Source organism: Bombina bombina, chromosome 8 (genome assembly GCF_027579735.1).
Source record: "Bombina bombina isolate aBomBom1 chromosome 8, aBomBom1.pri, whole genome shotgun sequence".
Taxonomy (NCBI): domain Eukaryota; kingdom Metazoa; phylum Chordata; class Amphibia; order Anura; family Bombinatoridae; genus Bombina; species Bombina bombina.
Window position 1 is genome coordinate 193,848,186 of NC_069506.1, and position 15,883 is coordinate 193,864,068.

General features: G+C 41.0%; 1 long non-coding RNA gene across 2 annotated transcripts in view; it reads right to left on the bottom strand.

The window, feature by feature from the left end:
• The window catches only part of LOC128638697 (uncharacterized), a 56,425-nt gene that overhangs the window by 18,223 nt on the left and 22,319 nt on the right, over positions 1-15,883 (bottom strand). Inside the window, exon 1 of one of the 2 annotated variants that reach the window (XR_008399118.1) lies at positions 306-698. The exons of the other annotated variant lie outside the window; for it this stretch is intronic. This is a non-coding gene — a long non-coding RNA (uncharacterized LOC128638697). Of the gene's footprint in view, positions 1-305; positions 699-15,883 lie in introns of those variants that run through there. 2 annotated transcript variants of the gene reach the window in all.

The following is a 15,883-nucleotide window of genomic DNA, read 5'->3' on the forward strand; positions in this document are numbered from 1 at the left end:
GCAGTAATAAATTAACATGAGCCTCTCCTCTAAGGCTAGCAGCCGAATGGTAGGGGAGATAAAAAACCATAAAGCATTTAGCAACACTTATCAATAGTTATGTAATCTGGATGCCTTCCAATGCTCACGAAAAGGATTCATGCACACCTATTCTTTATAGAATCTGTTGATATACTCTTATTGATTTAGCACCACTGCCCAAGAGCACCAAACTAGTACAATGTTACACAGGTAGTATAATATTAGATCTTCTCCTAAAGACAGTGAAATATACTGGAAAATATCTAACTCCCCCCTAAATTCACCTTGATTTGGTTAGATAGACTACTAGATCGTCTTAATGAAGTGCACCGCAATATAGCCTTCATGTGAGACCAGTTCTGGTTGATGGGTCCTCCAATGTTAAAGATAATAACAATCCAATGCAATCTTGTTTTAGGACACATCTGTTTGTTTTTGTGTATTGATTTGTTATCCCCTGAATATTGTTAACCTGCAAAAAAAAAGGTCCAAGAGTGACCTACATAATAGATAGGGGTAAAAAATGAGGAAGGATTTTTCTTTTATTTTTAGATACACTTCAACATGCCAAAGATGATATTAATACTTTAAGCCTTGTTTGTTAAATATGATGCATAACATTAACACCTGAGGCCTTGCATGTTCCTCATACAATTTTATCTTTATGTATATTTTATTTTCCTCAATAAAAATTTATTAAAAAAAAAAAAGTGACCAATTTAATACAAGCAATCATATCCCTGAATTCTTTTTCTAACTAGAAATCTAGCTAAACATGTTTAAATTTATCTAAGGTATTGGCATTTATTACCTCCTTAGGTAATGAGTTCCACAAACTGATTGCTCTTACAGTGAAAAAATGTTTACCTCGCTGGACATTAAATCTCCTTTCCTCCAGCCTTAAATGGTGAACTCTTGTCACAAACAATTTTCTTGGAAAAAAGAGAGCATCCGCCAGTTCTGTATATGGGCCATTTTTTATATAAAAAAAAAGAATACAAATAATAACAGACTAGCTAGCTTCTCCTCATAGTTTAAATTATCCATTCCCTTAATAGTTTTGCGGTCCTTCTCTGAACTTTGTCTTATTCTGCAATGTCTTTTTTTGAGATTGGTCCCCAGAACTGCACTCCATACTCAATGTGAGATCTTACCAGGGATTTATATTGTGACAGAATTATGCTTTATTCCCTTGCATCAATGCCTCTTTTTAATACATGCTAGTATCTTATTAGCTCTGCCAGACTTAAATTTGCCAGATCCGGTTCGCTTCATACCAGGCAAAGAGGCCAGGGATAATACCATTAAGATTCAACAATTGATAACCATTTCAACTGCCCTTATCTCCACAGACGCTGAAAAAGCTTTTGATAGTGTCAGGGTTTTTCCCTGTTTTGTTTGCCATGTGCTACTGGCAGCCATTTTACTCACCTCTCTTGCTGACTATGGTGCATTGTGGGGGGTGCTGCTCATTTCCTGCCCTTCCATTTATGGCCAGACTGGTGTGCATCATCTGTGTGAGACAGGATGTAGTCTCAGAATTGTGATGTCATCACTTATTATTTAAAGGGCCTCTGTTCAGTATGCTTTGCCTTTGCGTTGTCTCAGACCTGTTTGTGAGAGTTCCTGTGTATTACCTGGCTGTCCGACGTCCTTCCTGGTTCCTGATCCCTGGCTTGTTCCTGACTCTGCTGTTTTCCTTGTTCCTGATTTCGGCTTGTCTAACTATTCGCTTTGGCTCCTGACTCGGCTCGTCTGACTACAAGCTCTGGTTTTGACTCCTGGCTTGTTATTTGACTTGTGGACTTTTTATTATTTTTTTGTTATTAATAAAGGTGTGATTATTTTTGCACTTCTCGTCTCAGTCTGATTCCTGGCACCCTGACATTACGCAAAGGCCATGAATCCTGATGGTGCTAATAATCCACCTTTACCTGCCATCATTTCCAGGATGGATGAACAGGATCACCGCTTGGATCAATTTGCACTAGCCCTGCAAACCCTGCTGACTCGCACTGCACATTTGGACCAAAGTGTCCCACATGTTATGGCTGCTCCTGTTTCCGCTGCTGCACCTAGTCCTACCAGGAGCATGTCCGGTTCTGCACCTCTACCTCAGTGATATGGAGGCGATCCTATTCAGTGCAGAGGGTTTTTGAACCAGGTGGGCATTTACTTTGAGATGTTACCTCAGGCGTTTCCCTCTGACAGAGCCAAGGTGGGATTTCTCATCTCGTTACTCTCTGACACAGCTCTTGCCTGGGCTAATCCCTTGTGGGAGACTAATAAACCTGGGATTTCAAATTACCCTGAATTTGTGGCCTCCTTTCGAAGGGTATTTGATGTTCTGGCTCGCTCCTCCTCTGCTGCTAAACAACTCATGTCCATTCAGCAAGGTACAAGATCTGTTGCTCAGTATGCTATTGAGTTCCATACGCTTGCCGCAGAGGTTGGTTGGTACAATGAAACCCTTGTTGCCGCCTTCTTTCATGGGTTCTCTGATGCGATTAAAGACGAAGTTGCTGCCAGAGATTTACCAGATAATCTTGAGGCATTGGTGTCTTTTTTGATCCTAATTGACATCAGACTCAGAGAGAGGCCCTCTTTCAAGGAGAGCTTGTGGAAGCCTCCTGTTCCGTTGTCTCCTACGTGTTCGTTCCTACCCATGCCTCCCTCTCCTCCCATGCCTCCTGGTCCCGAGTCCCCCGGTACTGCTGAGCCGATGCAGTTGGGATTCACGCGTCTCTTCGCGGCGGAGAGGGCCTTTAGGAGGAGGGAGGGGCTCTGCCTCTATTGTGGGTTACAGGGCCACCTTTTGAAGTCTTGTCCTACACAGCCAGGAAACGCTCACACCTAAGGTCCTGTCTGGGGCAGACCTTGGGTGGTTTTTCCTCATCCCCGGAACCACTTAAGGAGAAACCTTTGGTCATGGATGTCCTTCCCTGGGTGGACTCCTCCATAGACACCCAGGCTCTTGTTGACTCCGGTGCTGCAGGCTATTTCATTGACAGTGCTTTTGTATCAAAGCACTCCATTCCTGATTTGCCTTGTCCGTTCCGCTTGATATTGAGGCCATTGATGGCAGGCCCCTTCAGCCCGCACTCATTACTCACGAAACTGCTCCGTTGTCCATGGCTGTTGGGGCTCTCCATATTGAAACCCTCCAGTTCCAGGTGATAAACTCTCCGCATTTTCCAGTTGTTCTGGGTTATCCCTGGCTCCAAAAGCACAATCCCAATCTCGACTGGCGCAGGTCCGAAATTTTGTTGTGGTCCAAGCAATGTATTTCCACTTGTCTTCGGAAACCAGTTAAAGTCTTGTGCACTTCTTCGGTATCTCAATTGCCAGGAGTACCGAGAGTTCCTAGATGTTTTTGACAAGGTGCGTGCCAGTACGTTGCCTCCTTACCAGTCTTATGATTGTGCCATAGACCTGCAACCCGGAGCCATTCCTCCTCGGGGCCGGGTTTACCCTCTGTTGCAGAGAATTGTGCTATGGAGGAGTATGTTGCCGACGCTCTGTCGTGGGGGATCATCCGGAAATCCTGCTCTCCTGCAGGGGCTGGCTTCTTCTTTGTGAAGAAAAAGGGTGGCGAGTTAAGACCATGCATCGATTATAGGGGTCTTAATCGTCTTACCATTAAGAATGCTTACCCTATTCCGCTCATTACGGAACTCTTTGACCGCCTCAAGGGAGCTACGGTCTTTACTAAACTTGATTTGAGAGGAGCGTACAATCTCGTTAGGATCAAGGAGGGCCACAAATGGAAAACAGCGTTTAACACCAGGAGCGGGCATTATGAGTATCTTGTAATGCCCTTTGGCCTATGTAATGCTCCTGCTGTTGTCCAGGAATTTATTAATGTTGTCCTACGAGATATGTTGCAACAGTGTGTTGTGGTGTACTTAGACGATATCCTCATACACTCACCCACACTTGAGGCTCATCGTTCTGATGTCACACGGGTTATTCAGAGACTACGTGAGAACAGCCTGTTTTGTAAACTCGAGAAATGTGAGTTCCATCAGACTCAAGTAACCTTACTAGGTTATGTTATCTCCGTTTCAGGGTTCTCCGTGGATCCTGACAAGTTATCTGCAGTTCTGCAGTGGCCTCGCCCAGTTGGTCTTCAGTCTATTCAACGTTTTTGGGGTTCGCCAATTACTATAGAAAGTTTATTAAAAACGTTTCTTCCTTGGTCAAACCTATCACAGACATGACCTGTAAAGAGAATGATCCACTCCATTGGTCACCTACTGCTATTAAAGCCTTTGATAGTCTTAAGACTGCCTTTGCTGCCGCTCCAGTTCTGGCTCATCCTAACCCTGTCCTGCCTTTCGTTCTTGAGGTCGATGCGTCTGAGACTGGAGTAGGTGCCCTCTTGTCTCAGCATCCTACGCCTGATGGTTCCTTGCATCCGTGTGGTTTCTTCTCTAAGAAATTGTCTCCAGCGGAGTGCAATTATGAAATTGGTGACAGGGAATTACTGGCCATAATTTTGGCTCTCAAGGAATGGAGGCATCTTCTCGAGGGCACTAGCGTGCCAGTGCTCATTCTTACTGACCACAAGAATTGAACTTATCTATCTGAAGCAAAACGTTTGTCGCCCTGACAGGCCAGATGGGCGCTATTTTTGTCTCGGTTTAATTATGTGGTCTCCTACCTGCCTGGTAGTAAGAATGTTAGGGCTGATGCCCTCTCTCGACAATTTTCGCCTCTGTCCAAGGAGGAGTCTGTACCTACTCCTGTTATACCTCCTGACCATATTTTAGCTACCATACATACTAATTTGACTTCACCCTTGGGGGAGGAGATCCTGGCTGCACAAACCAATACACCTCCTGAGAAACGTAGTGGTAAGTGTTTTGTTCCTGAGAATCTTCAAACTAAACTTTTGCACACTTACCACTATCCTAAAGCCGCAGGTCACCCAGGCAAGAACCAAATGATTTGGTCTGTCACTCGACAATTCTGGTGGCCAGGTCTTCGTTCTGATGTTGCTGCGTATGCTGCCTCCTGCTCAGTTTGTGCACAGAATAAGACTCCTCGACGTCTTCCTGTGGGTCTTCTTCATTCTATTGCTAATGGTGAGCGTCCTTGGACACATCTTTCCATGGACTTCATTGTCGAGCTCCCTGTTTCCAATGGCAATACTGTTATCCTTATGATGGTTGACCGTTTTTCTAAAATGTCACATTGCATTCCCTTGATGAAGTTGCCTACCGCTCAGGAGCTTGCTTCAATTTTTGCCTGGGAGGTCTTCCGTTTACATGGGTTACCCAAGGAGATAGTGTCGGACCGGGGTAGCCAGTTTGTCTTCAGATTTTGGCGTTCCTTTTGTGCTCAAATGGGGATCCAGCTTTCCTTCTCCTCGGCATATCACCCTCAATCCAATGGGGCTGCGGAACTGTCTAATCAAGCTCTGAAGCAGTTCCTCTGTTGCTATGTCTCAGATCACCACAATAATTGATCTGAACTGTTACCTTGGTCAGAGTTTGCTCGTAATAGTGCTATTAATGCTTCCTCCAAGTTATCCCCGTTCATGGCGAATTATGGGTTTCAACCATCCTTGTTGCCCGATTCATTCATGTCTCAGTGTATTCCGGCTTGGAGGAGCATCTCCGGCAACTCCGTTCCACGTGGGTGCAGATTCAGGATTGCCTTCATCGTTCTATGCAGCGCCAAAAGTTCCAGGCTGATCGTAGGCGTCTGCCCGCGCCTTCCTACCAGGTTGGTGAGAGAGTTTGGCTGTCCTCCTGCAACTTGAACCTTCGTGTGCCTTCCAATAAACTGGCTCCCCGTTATGTTGGTCCTTTTCGAATACTCCGACGGGTCAATCCTGTAGCCTACGCTCTTGACTTTCCTCCTGCAATGCGCATCTCCAATGTTTTTCATTTCTCCCTCTTGAAACCATTGGTTTGTAATCGGTTTACCAATGTGTTGCCTCTTCCCCGTCCTATGTTTCTTGACAACCATGAGGAGTATGAGGTCAACAGCATTATTGACTCTCGTATGTCCAGGGGCCGTGTACAGTATTTGGTTCACTGGAGGGGCTACAGTCCGGAGGGTTCCATCCTCTGATGTTCATGCTCCCACCCTCCTCCGTGCCTTCCATGCCCGTTTCCCCAATAAGCATTTTGTCCTCCCGCGGGCGAGGGGTCGTTGAGGGGAGGGTACTGTCAGGGTTTTTTTTCTGTTTTGTTTGCCATGTGCTGCTGGCAGCCATTTTACTCACCTCTCTTGCTGACTATGGTGCATTGTGGGGGATGCTGCTCATTTCCTGCACTTCCTTTTATGGCCAGACTGGTGTGCATCATCTGTGTGAGACAGGATGCAGTCTCAGAATTGTGATGTCATCACTTATTATTTAAAGGGCCTCTGTTCAGTATGCTTTGCCTTTGCGTTGTCTCAGACCTGTTTGTGAGAGTTCCTATGTATTACCTGGCTGTCTGACGTCTTTCCTGGTTCCTGATCCCTGGCTTGTTCCTGACTCTGCTGTTTTCCTTGTTCCTGATTCCGTTTTGTCTGACTATTCGCTTTGGCTCCTGACTCGGCTCGTCTGACTACCAACTCTGGTTTTGACTCCTGGCTTGTTATTTGACTTGTGGACTTTTTATTATTTTTTTGTTATTAATAAAGGTGTGATTATTTTTGCACTTCTCGTCTCAGTCTGATTCCTGGCACCCTGACAACAGGGTAGACTGGTCCTTCATGAAATAAATCCATGAAATTTTGCCCAAAATGTATAAATATGGTCTTCGCGCTGTACTCATCTCCCAATGCCAAAGTAAGAGTGAATGGCATATTGTCAGACACCTTTACAATAACCAATGGAACCTGTCAGGGTAGCCCTCTATTCCCCCCTACTTTTTGCCCTTACAATAGATGATCTAGCTAATGACCCATACCAAAGTAGTCTTCCATACCAGCTGTTATATCAGAATTTGAAAAATATAGTAGAGTATCCAACTTCCTCCTGAATGAACAAATCAGAACTTTTACCGCTTTCCCTCCCTGGGGAAACAATCAAAACGCTCAGATCAAACTGCCCTTTTACCATTAAGCTGCATAAGTTAAAATATCAACCTGACACCTTCTCTCTCAGATTTATTCACTGCAAATTACACTAAATTAGAGAAGGACATTCAACACGATTTATCCACATGGAAGAATAAATCCATTTCCTGGTTAGGGAGAATAGGGATTATTAAAATAAACATTCATACCAGACTCCTTGACCTGTTCCAAACCTTACCTATGCCCCTCCCAGATACGTTTCTACAACGTCTCCAGAATCTAATAGAAACTTATATTTGGCTAGGGATCAAACCAAGAGTTAAAGGGACACTGAACCCAAATTTTTTCTTTTGTGATTCAGATAGAGCATGCATTTTTAAGCAACTTTCTAATTTACTTCTATTATCAAATTTTCTTCATTCTCTTGCTATCTTTATTTGAAAAGAGGGCATCCAAGCTTTTTAGTTCAGACCTCTGGACAGCACTTTTTATTGGTGGATGAATTTATTCACCAATCAGCAAGGACAACCCAGGTTGTTCACCAAAAATGGGCCGGCATCTAAACTTACATTCTTGCATTTCAAATAAAGAAACCAAGAGAATGAAGAAAATGTGATAATAGGAGTAAATTAGAAAGTTGCTTAAAATTTCATGCTCTATCTGAATCACGAAAGAAAAAATTTGGGGTCAGTGTCCCTTTAACAAACACACCCTGCACCTACCACGTACTAGAGGTGGCTTAGGCCTGCCTAACATTACTCTTTACAGGCAACAATATTACAACATTTAATAGACTGGAGTCATCACTCTCCCCATAAAGCCTGGGTTACCCTAGACGCCGCCTTGCTCAAAGTGGGGAGTGTGGGATCACTAGCCTGGGTACCGACCAATCACAGACCAAGTTGCTTACACAATTTCCCCCTACTTGCAGAATTTTTTAAAGAATGGGATAAAATTTCACACACCAGCACCAACATCTCATCCCCAACCTAGCCCATGATTCCAAACTTGGAAAACTCAACTCTACCTTTTTCACAAGGGAAACACACAGGACTAGATGTATCAATTACAAAATGGAACAATTTATTCAACACTGAAACAGGGCAAAATATTGCCACGAGAAGAACTACCCGAACAACTAACAACCATATCCTCATCTTGGTTTAACTACCAGCAATTTCAGCACTATATTTCCACACACAAGCAAAAGCAGAGAACCCCCACCATTCGAGCGGCTATGCCCTTTTGCCAACAACCCCTAGGCACACAATATCCCTCATAAACAGCTTACTCCTGGTCCCTAATGATAACACCATGCCCTCATATGTTTGACACACAGAATTAGGCCAGGAACTAAGGAATCAGGAGTGGACACACCTTTTCCAATCTGCTAGAAAAATCTCAGTATCGGCTAGAATCCAAAAATCACACTTTAAATTTCTCAGTTGATGGTACCTTACCCCCTCCCACCTCAAACAAACATACACCAATCTAGTAATAAATGCTGGTGAGGCTGCGAGGGAACGGTTTTACATATATGGTTGAGGTGCCCAGGGATTGAAAGCTATTGGTCCTAGGTCCCCCAGACAATAGACGACATCTTAGAAGTCAGCATCCCAAACGGCCCCATCATACTACTACTACTACATAATCTCCCTAAACTTGAAAATCCTGCCAAAGCACTACTGATGATACTAATACTGACCGGCGCAAAAAGCCTAATAGCCAGACATTGGAAAACAACACAATCTCCTACAAGAGCAGAGTGGGTAAACTGGGTAACAACTTCTCTCCAACTGGAGAGGTATCACTATTACAAAATAGACAAAATCGAGATACACAAGCTGATGCTACAAACTATGGCATAACAGAAGACCATAGAGTAGAAAACTTGACCCAGAATCCGTACCCCCCCCTTTTTTTTTTCTTTCTGTCTCTCTTCTCCCTCTGCCCCTTTCCCTCCATATGGTTATAATAACTAACCAAATAAAGAGTTCTAGAGAGGTGTGATAGGATTTATGAATCTTCTTTTGTTAATGTTTACAGTTATATAAGTGTGTCAGTATATTTATGAAAATCTTAGAAGTGCTCTCCAAATAATATATCAGCTTATGGCAGGGTTATAACACAATACAAATAATAATTTTCCTTAAAAATAGAAACCCTTAATCAACATGCATCTACTAGAAACAATACAATTAATATAAATACCTGAACTCTTTTATTTAGTTAATATCCATGAACATTTTTGAAATATATTTGCAATAAAAGGAATATGAAATAATATTATATGCGCTTGAAAACCAACTATTAAGATATGATATCCTTCTTACAAAACCCAGAAAAATATACCTTCACAATTCACAGATGAGTTACTTAGCTAATCAGACACAGATTTAAACAATATATAGGCTGTGACTGCCAATTTAAAATACAATTTATTTCTCTGACTCTGCCAGACCCAGCAACAATGAATACTTATTTTAAATTGTTTTTGCATACAAACAGGCGAGCTAAGAACTATCTAAAAAAAATGACACACAGTTTAAAAGTACAACCTGCTCTTTAAATCTATTAACTGTAATTTAAACTGCAGTGACTTTAAAATATCACATGTAATTAGCAGCCCTTTTCTTATACTTTACCAAAATGATCAAAATCGATAATTCAGTTACCAGAAATTTCTTGTTTCATCTCAGAAGACAGATAAGTAATTTTTTGCAATCAATGAGAAAGAGGTAGTCAGCTTGTTCAGAATGGTTTCAAAATGCCCAACAGCAGATATCATCCAAAGTTAAAACAGCCTTTTTTTCTCTCTCTCTCTCTTGCTTACTTATATATGTTTTCAATCATTGATGACATCATGTGGGTGGCACTACGGGAGCTGACCTTCCCATTGGTTACCTGGGAAGTCTAATCGGATTGGCCCTTGGAAATTTCATTTTTAACAGCCAAAAAGCCTTCTGGCTGTAGTTCTCGCAACATAACACCAGGTGGCAGCAGACAGTACAACACAAACAAATACAGCATTTTTAGACAGTGAAATTATTATTTCTTTAAACTATGTAATAACTGCCATAATTTCTTGTATTAATCTCTCCCAATATTAATTATAGGTGAAGCAGCATCAGATCAATTTCCTGATCGTTTTGATATGAAACGTCAGGTTTTATATTATTAACATTTTATTATATTAAGGCAATTAAATACTGCTAATTATTAGTTTAAAATGCATTATAATTTTATCAGTATCCTGGCATTTCTATAGAAATAACAGCCTATTTTTATATTTCCAGATTGGTAGTATTTAAAACTCCTGATATACTGCATTCATTCAGATATAGCATGTTACATTTCTGTGTATTTCTTCCTGAATACATGAATCCTGTCTATGTAGATCTGAAATAAAAATAAATGTTAATAATCACTTCTCTTCAGGTCCATAAACATCTATTCATGTTCTTAAACACACAGAGGCTAAGATATTCATGCTTTCAAAATATGCATGTATATATACAATACACATATACACATCCATTTCTATGCAGTATCTTGTATTTATTTTCCTAGTATATTTTATTTGAAATCTAAATACAGTTGTTGGAAACATGTAAGTCATGTGCTTTCTCTATGTTATCCTAACTCCAGACGTATATGTTTAACATCTTGTATATTCCAGTATTAGTAGCCACACAGCATGAACCACTCAACAAATTTGTGCTAATTATCAGTCCCTTTTGAAAAATGCTCGCATTTTTCACATCTCTTCAGACGGATCGGCATCTCCATTGGAGGAAACCCATATATGGGCATGCATCCTGATCTAGGTATCAGAATGCTGTTTTTTTTAACATTGGTTCCCAGGCAATCACACAGATGGTTTCTGAAACTGTGTTATATTTTAATTTAACCAAATGTTCTATTGTTCTCATTTTAGCCAGGAATGTCTCCTTCAAAGTAATCTCTATGAGTCTCCTGTGCAATTGAGAAAGTGGGGGGAGAACCAAATCTGTCTGAAGCCAGTTTGTCTGACAGAAATGATTCCTTTCTGCTGACCAGTTCAGAGCTGAATAAATATAATTGTATTGTATAGCCTTAAAATATATGATTAAAATATATATATTTATTTACCCCACATATACCTTGACATAAATCCCCCTTCCAATTTTAAATAGATGTAGGACACATGTATTTAAATTGGCTTAAAGTCAATGGTATTTGGTGAGGATGTTGACCGTACACACCATAGACAGTCTTCTATGTAGATAGTCTGTCAATTTTGAGCCTTCATGTTTATCAGCTAGGCATCTTTAAACTACAGTATGTCTTTAGTGCATTTGGGGATATGACACTTCATTCTCCCTCTATGACTTGTAGTTGGGATCTGGGATGACATGCCCGCAATTAATTGATATGGACCCATTTATCTATGAAACTTTCATTTTTGGGGATCCTTATTTTATAGGCCACTGGAGATATTTTGTCAGTAATGACAAAAGGACCTTTGCATGAGGGAAGAAATTTCTTCTCCCTAACCTGATCTCTTCCAAAGTTATAAAGATAAACTTTATCATTTATTTCATATTCCTTTTTGGATGTTTTGAGATCATAATAGGTTTTAGTGGCAGTTGCGGCTCTCTCTAAATTCCTTTGAGCAAATGCAAATGCATATTGCAGGTGCTTTCTTAGGTTTTACACATATTGATGTGTATTGGCAGCGTTTATCAAGTTTTGGTCTGATGTACGGTACAGCAGATGCTGAGGTAGAACCATTCTTCTACCAGTCATCAGTTCAAAAGGTGACATCTTGGTAGCACTACTTGGAATTGCTCTTAATGCCATTAAGACTAGAGGTAGTTTTACATCCCAGTCTTTACCCGTTTCACTCTCAAACTTTTTGAGGATTTTAACAATGGACTGGTTGTAACGCTCTACACCACCACTTGAGGCAGCTCTATAAGCAATATGGAGCTTTCTTTTAACCCCTAGTATCTTCCACATTTTGGTCATCACTTCGCTAGTGAAGTGGGTCCCCCGATCTGACTCGATGCTTTGGGGCAAACCAAATCTGGAAAATACATGGTTGATGAGCAACGCTGCACATGTTTCAGCACTATTGTTAGGTGCACTAATGCACTCTACCCATTTAGTGAACAGGCATGTCACTGTTAACATGTATTTGTTACCTCTTGATGACCTTGTTACTGGACCAATAAAATCAATTTGTATATCTGACCATGGCATTACCATCCCCCTTTTCTGCAATGGCGCTCTATGCGTTGGCGCCGTGGGTTGGAACTGTGGACAGATTAAACAACCTTGACAGTAGGTTTGAACATCTTTCAACATGTGTGGCCAAAAAGCGTAGTCACACAATATTTCAAACGTGAGTTTGGCACCACGATGACTAGATGTGGGAGCATCATGGGTATGTTGAAGCATTAGACCTCTGAACTTGGTGGGTACTACCCACTGCTGGATGCCAGTTTTGGAGGTTCTAATTAACAAACCATCCTGTAACTTGAATTGTGATCTAGATTTTATTAAGATTCTAAGATCTTCTTTGCCAATACAATCATCTTTTGAGATGGGGTTGCTTTCAGGATCTTCTATGTGTTTATAGAAGATGCCTACAATGGGGTCTTCTTTTTGACTAGTGATTAGGTCCTCACTAGGAGAATCCTGACTCCATTGTACCAAGTTAGGCTCACTCTGTTGTTTTGCCTGGTTTCTGGTAATGGCTTCTACCTGAATTGCACCCATTAAGTGGTCAATATTAAGGAGTTCTCCAGTTATGGCTCCTTGTTTGGCTAATGAATCCGCAAGGTCATTGCCTTCCTTATCCGGACCTAGAACTCTGGAATGACCCTTGGTCTTTTTCCAGTGTATGGTTAAATCATTGGATACCACCAGATTATCAATCTCGCAGAACAACTTGCCATGCTTGACTGGTTTGTTATTGCTTTTCTGCATGCCATTTCTTTTCCAAGTTGGCAGGTATTCAACAAAACTGTCACGCACATAATTTGAGTCAGTTATAATCACAAATTCATGAATATCATGTTCAATAGCCATTTCAATGGTTTTGAAAACAGCAGTTAGTTCAGCAACTTGACTGGATCTTGGTCCAATGTTGAAACCTATAGATATATTTGGGAATCCATTTGCCCCAGTTATACCAATGCCAGCGACTAATCTGCGCTCATTATCAATAGTGGCATGGTAAGAACAACCATCAACATACACCCAAGGTAATGTTTGACAATGGTCCTCATTGTATATTTTATATGGGGAAAGCAATTGTTCCTCCAGAAAATCATCTTCTGATAATTCTTCCCCAGGATCTCTAGCAGCACAGTTGTGGAGCTCAGCAAGCCCTTGTGTGACTGGATTCTTTTTATTCTGATTGTAGCGAATTTCTAGTGGCCAGCCTTGTAAGGAAAGAGTCCATGCTGTTATGCGGCTATTTGACAAATTCCCATCTCTTATTCTTTCACTTTGCAAATATAGCAAAGGCTGGTGGGCCGTTTCTACAATAATTTTCTCGCCCTGTATATAGCTGCGGAAATTTTGTAGAGCCCATACAGTAGATAAGAGGGCTTTTTCGCAATCGTTAAACTTTATTTCTACTGGGGATAGATTTTTGCTCGCATAAGCAATGGCTTTGTTCAAATTATCATGCTTTTGGTATAAAACAGCACTCATGCTTATATCTGTGTAACCTGTCTCTAAGAAGAAAGGTTTACCACCTTCAGGGTACGCTAAGCAAGGTGCTTGAGTGAGTTTTCTCTTCAGCTCTCTGATGGCTGTCTCTTGAGACTCACTCCAGTGCCATTTCACATCTTTCTTTAGAAGAAGTAGTAGTGGTTTAGCTAATTCCGCATAATTATCAATGAATTTGCGAGAATAATTTGTCATACCCAGGAATGATCTCAATTCCTTTAAGTTAGTTGGGTTTTTAGAATTCACTATAGCTTCCACCTTTTTCTTCTGGGGATTTAATCCTTCAGAGGTAACTTCATGTCCCAAGAAGTTTACACGAGTGCGGCACCATTGAGCTTTTTGTAGGGATAATTTGACACCTGCCCTTTTAAGTTGGCTGAGGACGTGTTTAAGCTCTGCGATGTGTTTTTCAAAGTCTGTGCTTTTGATTAAAACATCATCAACATAAGATAAGGTCCCCCTTTCCAGTGCATCAGGCATAGCCTTATGCATGAATACAGCAAATTCATGTCCAGAATTTATGTATCCAAATGGAAGTCTTTGAAATGCATATTGGACCTTTTGGAAAGAGAATGCCAGCTTATATTGGTCCTCTTCATTTACCTTTATGGTCCAATATCCCTGTGCACAATCAATGGCAGTGAATATTTTGGATCCCTGCATTTGTGCTAGGCACTGGTCAATGTATGGTACAGGCCAGTCAGACATGTATACTCATTTGTTTAGCTGTCTTAAGTCAGCACACAAACGCCATTGTCCATTGGGCTTACGGACACCTAGAATAGGATTATTATAAGAGCTGTGCACCCGTCTGATAATACCTCTTTCTTCCAAATTCCTTATGATCTCTGCAAGAGAATCATATGAGGCTAAGGGAAGTCTGTACTGTTTGACAAATACAGGTGGCGCATCGGGATCTGTTTGTATTCTTGCAATGTGCAAGTCTGTAGTACCAGAGTCATAAGAATCCTTAGCGAAAATATCCTTGTATTCCATTAGGAGTTCTCGCAGCTGTTGGCGTTCGTCATCGCTGGAACAGCCATTAGTTAAGGATATTTGCTCTTCGACTATTTGCTGAAATCCTGGAAAGATTTCAGGCTGTCCTATTTCATAGGCTTCTTCCAATCTAGAGGTGAGATCCCCTTGATTATAGTTTACATTGCTCCCATGACTCTGGGTATTGGGGTAATCTTGCTGTTTGATTGGCTGATCAAACACTAGAGAGGCTTCTTCAATTTTACAGATGCCTTCCTCTGAGCTGAAGGGATAAATTGACTGAATATTAAATAGACCCTCTGGCATAGATGCAAAGGATTGTTCTATTAATTGTTCTTAAGTTAAGTATCCTTCAGGTATTAGCCCAATTACATTATTCTGGAATCCAAAAGTGTAATAACTTGATTCCAGTGCATATCCTATGGTAGTTCCCTTGGATAATGTTATATCCTGTGGGGTCATGTTATGCACAACAATATGTATTGGAACAGTTCCAATATTCACCATAGGAGTGTAAGTCACTGTGACACCCAGATTTTGTATTCTATGGGAGAGGCAAATCAGTGTTTCAGAAGTTTTTAATTTCTGACCTCTCTTTACCTGTAAGGGTAAAAGAAATTTATCAGCCCCAGCAGGAATTATGACATCGCTAGATACCTGCATATTTACAGGATATGGTAATTGCTGGTTTGATTTCAGGGCTGCATTTTCATCCTGAAATACTTCAGGGTCCCCCTTTAACCTGCTCCAGAGGCAAGAGTTAATCAAATCTATTTGTATGGCATATCTATGTAAGATATCATTGCCAATGTATATTTGATTATGGGGAGTATTTAAAACTAAAAACAGGTGCTTCATTGACTTATTACCAATAGAGATAGATAATAAGCACTTAGCTGTGATGTTATAGCTTTCAGACCTGTCATCCAGGCCATTGACACAGTGGTCTTGGGGAGAAAGATATTTAATCACTTTAGGTTCAGCTATTTGCGCTAATAAACCTTTGCTTATATAGCTAGCTTCCTGTTATAAGTTTAGTTTAGCATACTTGGTTTTACCAAGGTCATGCACTTGTATAGGGATAAATAGATCCTCTTTAACTCTCTCAATCCCTGTGAGGTATTGA